This window comes from Bombus impatiens, unplaced genomic scaffold (assembly GCF_000188095.3).
Source record: "Bombus impatiens unplaced genomic scaffold, BIMP_2.2 scf_0318, whole genome shotgun sequence".
Lineage (NCBI taxonomy): Eukaryota > Metazoa > Arthropoda > Insecta > Hymenoptera > Apidae > Bombus > Bombus impatiens.
This window is the reverse complement of record NT_176737.1, coordinates 68,507-77,362: the sequence shown is the minus strand read 5'-3', so window position 1 is coordinate 77,362 and position 8,856 is coordinate 68,507. Positions and strand designations below refer to the sequence as shown.

General features: G+C 40.1%; 1 protein-coding gene across 1 annotated transcript in view; it reads right to left on the bottom strand.

Moving 5' to 3' along the window:
• The window catches only part of LOC100746455, a gene marked incomplete at its 5' end in the record, with an annotated part of 240,012 nt that overhangs the window by 165,974 nt on the left and 65,182 nt on the right, over positions 1-8,856 (bottom strand). The gene's annotated exons all lie outside the window — the stretch shown is intronic.

Genomic DNA, 8,856 nt, shown 5'->3' with positions numbered 1-8,856 from the left:
CCCCGCCGTTAAAATCGCTTAAACCATTCCCCTTCGTGGGCTAGATTTATCACGAAAGGGCTTAAAAAAAGGAGACCAGGCGAAGAGGGGTGGGAGATGGTGAACGAAGGACGACGATATATATTCGCTGGCTCAGTGGTGTCCTCCTCGCGGGGGGTGGCTTTGTGAGCGAGCAGAGAAAGTACGCCAGACACGGAAAACGCGATGGGAAAGGGAATGGCTTCGATAGAAGGGGGTGGATAGAACGCGAGAAAGAAGAGTGGACGAAGAAAAGGGAACGAGGGTGCGGGGAAGGTGGTGTTTCGTGTAACCGACAGGGAGGCGAGAGCGAGGGAAACGACAGCAACCACCCCAATTTATAATATTTATCGCCGCTAGCCGATAATGGAATTTCGCCTGGCGCGTTTATGCGCGTATATGTACGGCCTTGGCCGGCCCCTCTTAAATCCTGAATCGGGACGTATGGCTGGCTTCCACCCTCTCGTAATATTCCTGGTAAATACTCGCTACCGGTCGAATATATCCTTTCTTCTTCGTTTTTTATTTCTTTGTTTGCTTGTTGTTCTTGTTTACTGATTTTTTTCGTATAGAGGGTTGATTGATTAGCGAAATCGAAGCGAGATTTGTTAGTAGTAGGGACAGTTTCTTGTTCGATTTGAGGATAACGAGACAGCCGCGCTGAATTCATAAATCGAACGGAATCGTCCTAATAAATTTATTACGAGCGTCTAGTTTGAGTTGTGGATTTTTTATTTATAAGTTGTACTTTAATGTTACGATTTCTTCGATAGAACGAAAAATGTACGAAAATTCTTAGTATCATATATTTCCCACGTACATAATTTCACTGTATCGTCAAATATTTATGGATCTTGCAGTTACAACGCGTATTATACGATCTCTTAGCTGTGCCGATGAAAGATTCATAAACCTACGTACAACAACGAATCGTCGAATCATTCGGAATTTTCTGAAACAACATAATTTCAATAGAAAAAGTTGGTCGCAAACTTCCTGGAAAAAGCTACAAAGAAGAATGTAAAACAGAGATCCAGCGAACAAAGAGGGATCGAACGTATCCAGCAAAGCAGAAATCCGTCAAAAAAGTCATCGCGCGGAATTCATTAGTCGAGCGATTCCAAATATTCGTCCATTGAATCGGTGCGCTTTGTCCGCGCGATCGCCGAAGCGAAATCGCCGTGTCTAGGCCGTAAATCCCGCGGCAGGCAGCTTATCGATTCGCGCGAACGAAACGGAAAGCGGGCCGAGGGAATGGCGCGTAACGAGCGGCTCGTAAATACGTTTCGTCGCGTATCAACTATCCCGTTTGTCCGGCCACAAGCTGCATACGTGGCCGTGTTTATGCTCGCGCGGATAATGCGTTCTGTTATAAATTCTGGCCCACAATGCAACGCGATCCACGTGTCTATTTGCCACACGCACGCAATTCTCTGTCCCTCTCTCGTTCACATTCATCTTCTATTCTCCATCTCTGTTTCACTGTGTTGCGAATCGAGCGAGCAGCACGCGCAAATCCACGCCGCAAACTAGATACGTCACACGGCGTGACCGGCTCGCTAATTAACCCTTTTCAATTTTCTCTCAAATATTGACGCGTGTGCGCGCCTACTCTCGCGTTCACCGGCTCGAGGTTTGGCCGAGCGCCGCGAAATTGCGAGATATCCGCGCGGCTGCTTCCCAATCGAATCGCCGATCCCCTTTTTATTCATTAACGAGAAACGGCTGGCAAAGAGGCCGCCCTCTGCGATTGTTTGTTCCGGGTACACGCTGCAGCGAATCTGGGACACATCGGATCGACTCCGGTTTTCATCGCGATCGCTGGCACACCAAGCTTTGTTACATCCCCGGACGCTCTTTAATTGCGTATTTAGCGATTTGCTCGCGGAGATGCGCGAAATTCAGACAGCGTTTCTCCGTGGTTTAGTTTTCGTCTTCTTGGTTCTCCTACGTTTTCTTTTGATCCATTGACGAGTGTTGCTCGCAGAGCGGGTATTTTCGTAAAATTAAATCTGGTCCTAGAGAAGGAAATGTATTTGGTTGGTATAATGGTTATTATTGCGGGAATAACGACGAGACTCGTTCTTGGTAATTAATTGGCGAACTAAATTGGATAACGCATAGGATTTGGTCGTTAAATTACGATTGTTAAGGATGGAAGTATTTCTATGTTTACGTTTGATAAATTTTGTTTCAAGTTTTAATAAAATTACGAGTCGCTCGGATGCAGCGGCGAATAAAAAGAAACAAAGCTTCGCACACTTGTGAATTTTATGACACTGTGACTTTTATTTATTCGTTCCTCTTACTACGTACAATCCATCTCGGTAAAGTTACGATGGCTTTTTATATTTCTCATTTTATAAACTATCTTTCATCCGCAACTGTATATCGTGGTCAACATCAAGCATCTGCGATTATCAATTTTCAGCGATAAATTTGTGCCACGTCTGCTTGAAATCACGACGAAGACAGCTATTAACCGTTGAATGCTGCTCGGTATTCGCCTCGGTGGTGAGGATTGTTCGAGATTCTTGCAAGGTCGCGCGCACACGAGTGCGTGGGCACGAGGCGGGCAAAGGAGATGGAGCTAGTCAAGGCGAATTTCTCGATAACCCAAGTTATTAACTCATAAAGGCCAAGCTAAGTCTGGGTTAGGGGATGAAGCATCCCCTGCTATTATCGCGAATTTACATACTCGGCGGCAAGGGTGACGGAGATGAAGACACAACCACCCTCTTGTCTACTCAAACCCATGCCTCATCCTCTCACTCTTTGACAATAAAACCACGCGTCCTGAAGTATAATGATTAAATGTAAACAAGCCATTGCTTGTCGCCGTTGACGGCGAACGTGAAAATCTGTACAATTGATTAATGGCGTTGGCAAGTATCGATTACTTTGCTCTTTGGACGCAGAATCGTATCTGAAGGGGAGTTTAAAATAAAGTAGTGAGAAACGAGGTAGAATAATGACATTAGTAAACTATTGTTGTTAATTGGTATAATACAGAACGGGTAATATGTTTGTTATAAATATATATGTTACATAGTATTTTTTACATAGTATTTTTTTGAGTGAATAATGGAAATCTGTTCTTTGGGGTAATACTAAGGAACCAAATGGAAGTTAGATGGTAAAATGCTAAATAACAATAAGGAACCTAACGTTATTTAATAGCGACGAAATGATCACAAGTGATGATTGCAAACTGGATGATAATAGGACATATAATTTTAGGGAATAACGTTTACAAATCTATCTCGTGATTTTTAGTTTTCGGAATTTAACAAATTTGCTTGTTAAAATAATTGTCAATATTTTGAACTTCTCAAGATGGTCGTAAAATTACATTTACGGTGTATCGACCTCAGAAGTTTCCATCTGTAATATTATTGTAATAGCGTACTACGGCAGCGTGATATTATTTTACAACAGAATTTTATATATAAAAATAAATAAACATAGAAGCCTCTCCCAACTAAATCTCTGTATTATCTTTGGTATAATTTTCTAAAATTGAACAAAAATTGAATCGACGACCTTACAAACTATTATTGTCATTCTACGGTGTAAAAAGTGCGATTCGATGATGGTACTTGGAAATATCGTTCAATTTTACTCCAGTATACTTACTAGAGTATGCTAGTAGTAAATAAATTTGCATTTATGATGGATACTTCAGGTTTCTCGAAGACGCAAGAGCATTTCACTTTCGAAACAATTACGTTGGGAAAGGGGAGCAACTTTTAACAGCACCTTTCTCTTTATGGTCGTTACAGTGTCAAAGTAGCGCGGCTGCGCTCACGTAAATGAGTATGCTTTATGGTTTAGCTTTAAAACGTAAGTTTTTCATGGCTGTCAGTAGGCCCCTAACTGGATTGTATTAACGCATTCAGTCGCGTATTGCCACGAGTTAATGGACCTCGCGAAACACTGCAGAAACTTGAATGGCAAGTATTTCTTACGTTGTAACTAGACGCTATTGTTCTTACGCAAAGTGAAACAAAAATCTCGGAATGTAAATGTTCTACCCTACTTTGGATGTTTTATAGGTTTTTGCTTGCTGTAGGCATCAGATATACATATTTTCGCATACTTAAATTTCCCATAAATGTATAGACATTTATATTTCCTAAAAGATTGGTTCTCAAATAATTCCAGGAGAGGATTCACCGCTCATGATTCTTGCTTTTGAAAGATCTTCCGATATTCTGAAATTTTTACAACGACTAGGATCTTGTCCAACCTCCATTTTCTCTAACTCGTCAATCGCGGATCTAATTTGCCGTGGGAAGCAAGTAATGGAAAAAATGAATGGCATAAAACGAAAGGAAGAAGAAACCAAAAGAAGAAAAAATGGGAGGTCGCCGACACAATAAGAAGAATAGCGTACAGCACAATCGGAATAAGGACAAAGAATAAACGAGATAGGGGATAGAAAGAAGGGACGAAAAGGGTGGCGGTAAAGGGAGAGCAAGCCCGCTGAGATGTGAAATGGCTTTAATTAATCTCCGCCTAATTGTGTCGGAGACCTGAGATTTCCAGGGACGTATTAATTTATGCCGCCAAATTATGCACCCACAGCAGGTGAACGCTTCTGCCATTTCTCGTCGGTTCAGGACTTCGCTGGATTCGCCCTATAATTGCATGGATTGCTCGAATAACTCAGGCTCCGATGTTCTTTCTTCTTTCTCTCGTAAATTCTAACGCTACGCACGTTTTGTACGAATTTTCTTTTTAAGTACCTTATACATGTATGTTAAATAATTGGAAACAACGATAAAACGCGACAAAAAGGAATTATAAAACTACATAAACATGTTATTCGTTTATACAGGAAAATGTTCTCGCGAGAACGTTACTTTGGTTGTGAAAAAAGATACCGACGTTCCGTTCTTTCGCATTGTCCTAAGACGACGATGATTGATGATGAAAGATGACAAAATAGTAATAATAGTCGTCGACTAAAATAATAATACTAAGTAATTTTCTAATTTCTAAACTACTCGATACATCGAAATCAATCCATAAAGACTACATACGTATCGAACAGTTCTATTAGAAACACTTAGCCCACGATGCTTGCTAAACAGATCAACGATCAATAATTCCCTTTGCAATACCAGGGACGCCTAATATCGTCTTTCATCACATGCTTCATATCACATTCAGAAAGGACTTGTAACCATTCGCTTGCGCAATTAGTAAGATCCAATATCTCCAGTCATCGTCATTTACTAATACCTGCATTAAAAGACAACATAAGGCAAGAAGAAGCTCCATTAACCATCGAGAGAGTCTCGTGAAAAATTTCACTTAATTCTTGTCTTCTTCGAAACAACAAGAAGAAGAACGTAGGTGCATCGACGAGAAGAAAGAAGAAAGTAGCGGTGAAAATGGGGATACTCTATGCGCCGATCGTTGGGTTGAACGTGTGAGTAAACTAGAGCTCTTATCATGGACGAGTGTGCAGCCAAGAGATAGCGGCCGGCACGTCAAAGAGAATAAGCGATCGATACTCGATGGCCCCTTTGTCGAGGGATTAGCTCGCGGCTTCTACGTGCACATCGAACGGAGAGGCTGAAAGGGAGGAAGACGAGCCAACAGAGACCAGAGAAATCCTTGCACCGAGCGTAAACTGCGGCTGCTCGACCGCCAGGAACCGCATTACACGGCTGATCCGGGCAAAAATTGTTTCCCTTCAAACAGTATCGAAGAGGAAGCACGAGAGATCTAGCGAATTGTTGTTGTTGTTGTTGTTGTTCTTGGAAAACGAGCAGGAAAACTTTCGATGTGATGGTTCCTTATATGTATAATCTTCTATCCAACTCGTGGAACGTCGACTACATGGCAAATAAAACATGTTATTTGTCGATGCGAATGAATATTACTATTTCGATGTAGAAAGTTGGACACGCATCGAAATGAATTGGATAGATTGAAATTCCTAGATTTGCAATGCAATTGTCAGGTATTTTAGAGAATTCGAGAGTTCGGAGAGTTGATTTTAACTAACGACGTTATGTGAAATATTTTTAATATCGTTGATTAACTACATCGTCTGGAATATCTTTAATGTCGTTACAACACAACACGAAATATTCTATCGTTTCGCAGTTTAACGTCGTTCATTGTATACCGTCGAGGTATATTTTACTTCGAAAAATTGTTTTCGCATTTTTACGTCACTTTAAGGTGTAGAAAGCGCGTCGTCGAAATGAATTAATGAATTCTTGCGCTTCTAACGCGCAAACGGCACGACAAGTATCGAGAAAGGAACGAAGTTAAACCAGCAAAGCGCCGCGCTGTTCCGTTATTTCACGATGAAGGCACTTGCAGTTAAATGGAACGAAGAAATGGTATCTCGAGTTGTTCCTTCATTTCGTTCCGTGCCGTTCTCCTTTTACGGAGTTACACTGAACTGCAACCTTCCCTTCCCCGTCACTTTCATCTTTCTAAAGAACGAACCCTTAATTAACGTTTGAAAAAAAATCCATTAACCTACATTTTCTACATTGTTGTACACGTGACGTGAAATTTTGTTGAATAAAAGAGAAAGTAATTGAAGATACGTTTATCGATACATATAACAATTTATAATATTTACGAGATCTAAACGATCTTACAAAATATCATCTGAAATATTTTCAGATATTCATTCAATACATCTCTATATTTATAGAATATTTCGAAATATTTATTCAACGCGTCTATATCTATAAAATATTTCTATTAATGCAGAACAATTTCCATTGGAATTTTACATCCTATTCTGTCATTTCATCAAGCTTCCTGTATCTCACGCGCCATTTTCGAAAACACCTTTATTTTCATCCTTCCGGATGGGACGTTCGTCTCCGTTCGAAAGATATAACTGGAAGATGAAAGCAGGATTGAAAAGAAACGAGAACGCCGGGGACATAATTCTCAGAAATGGAAAGAACCAACGGTCTTATTGACCACGAGCACGAGACGGGCTTGGGTTGACACATGGATGCACACGTTACCTTTGCAACGTTCGATGTACCCTTTTGCCCCTCGGCTTTCATTTTATAGATGGATTGCTTAGATTTATGCTCACGCGACGAACAGACGCGGCTCCATGTTCTCTATCTTCTTCGAAAACCAATCCGTTTCCATCGAACCATAATATCCTCGCTTTTCGAACACCTCGTGTAATTCGATATTTTGTTATCGTTGCTGAAGAGAAATTTCTTTGAAAAATTTCCATTTCTGAAAACTTACGACTATAATTGATAATTATATTTTCACTCATTTTATACAATCATTTGTTATTCCGAAGTGTTAGAATCCACGTAGAATTTTATATATCTGTATTTCACATGTCTATTATATAAATCATAATGGAAAGTTATTATAAGATGGATATGATTATGATGAATATGAATTTATATTTAGTAAGGGAATGAATTGAAAAGTTGATTGCTCTAGCTTCCCATAAAATTTATAATTCAATAATTCTATGAAACATAAACTGGTCAGACTCGTCTGATCACGATATTCCGTGTCTACTGCACGAATCTATGAATCCTATCTCGAAACATTCGAATACCAATGTTTACCAAAGACATTACTTAATAATTCCTTTGGCATTATATTAGTTACTTAATAACAGTAATATTCGAAAAGTTTTTGAGCATGTTTCATCGATACACGAATCAATACACGTTCTTCCACTATTCGCTATTAAATCTCAGTCTAACGTTTTTCTCTATTTTTTTCTAATTTGAACAGGCAATAACGTTTCAGGGTCCACCCACGCCTATTTCAAACAAATTAACGAGTTTCATCGGTCGTAAAGATCGTCCGTTTCTTATTAACTCGGCAAACACCGAGTATCACGGAAGACCAATATTTTACACCGGGAATACTCTCTAGAACTTCGATCGTATATCCGTTTTAGAGTTTGCCTTCCTCGCTCCACCGTCGATCTGTATTTGCACCCTACCTCGTTTGGAATTATTGTACAACGTTTCATTCGTAATAACCGTGGAGATCTTCGACGATCCTCGAAGATGAGCATAATATGGAGTACGATTAAGTTTCATCCGAATGTACGACGAAGTGATCAATTGTAAAATAGAGTAGCTGTGTTTAAAAAAGCCTCTCGCGAACTTAAGAAGAGCAACGAGTATGGTAGAAGAAATTTTTCGTAAGAATATGTATCTTTCTCACAGGTAACAGATAATTGTTGCAGAATAATTTAAAGAAATACTTCTCTTTTCACAATTTCGTAAGATAAATTAGCGATATTATTATCGTAAAAACTCGTTGAACTATTCATCGAACAAAGAAATACCTACAACGACGTATGCTACTTACGCGTATCAATGTTATAATAAATTCATCTTTCGACGATAAACCTAATTGAAGAATTCGATCCCTAGTGAAATAAACGTTCATAAAGACCTGTTCATACCTATCGGTAACTACAATAAACTGAATTCTCACACGCCGTAAATCCAAGACCTAGATATCAAACATCGTGATGGAATAATCGATGAAAAAGTCCCATTAAACTGGAACCCACACACAGCCCAGTTTTCCTCCTTTCCATTAATACTCTGGGCACTCTCGCGTTAACAAAGTACCGAGAAGAATGCACGATCGCGTGGCTCGCACAAAATTCCCAATTATACCGAGAGAAACCCTGAGTTTCTGTCCTTTTCTCGCGTACAATTGTATGCACCCTTCAACGATGTTCCGGGAAAACCGAATGCGGTGCCGGTCGATCATTTTCGACTGGAGAAGTTCGAGCACCCTCGCAGTTTCGAGAGGTGGATTAACGAGTTTCCTCAAAGCGGTTCCCGACGC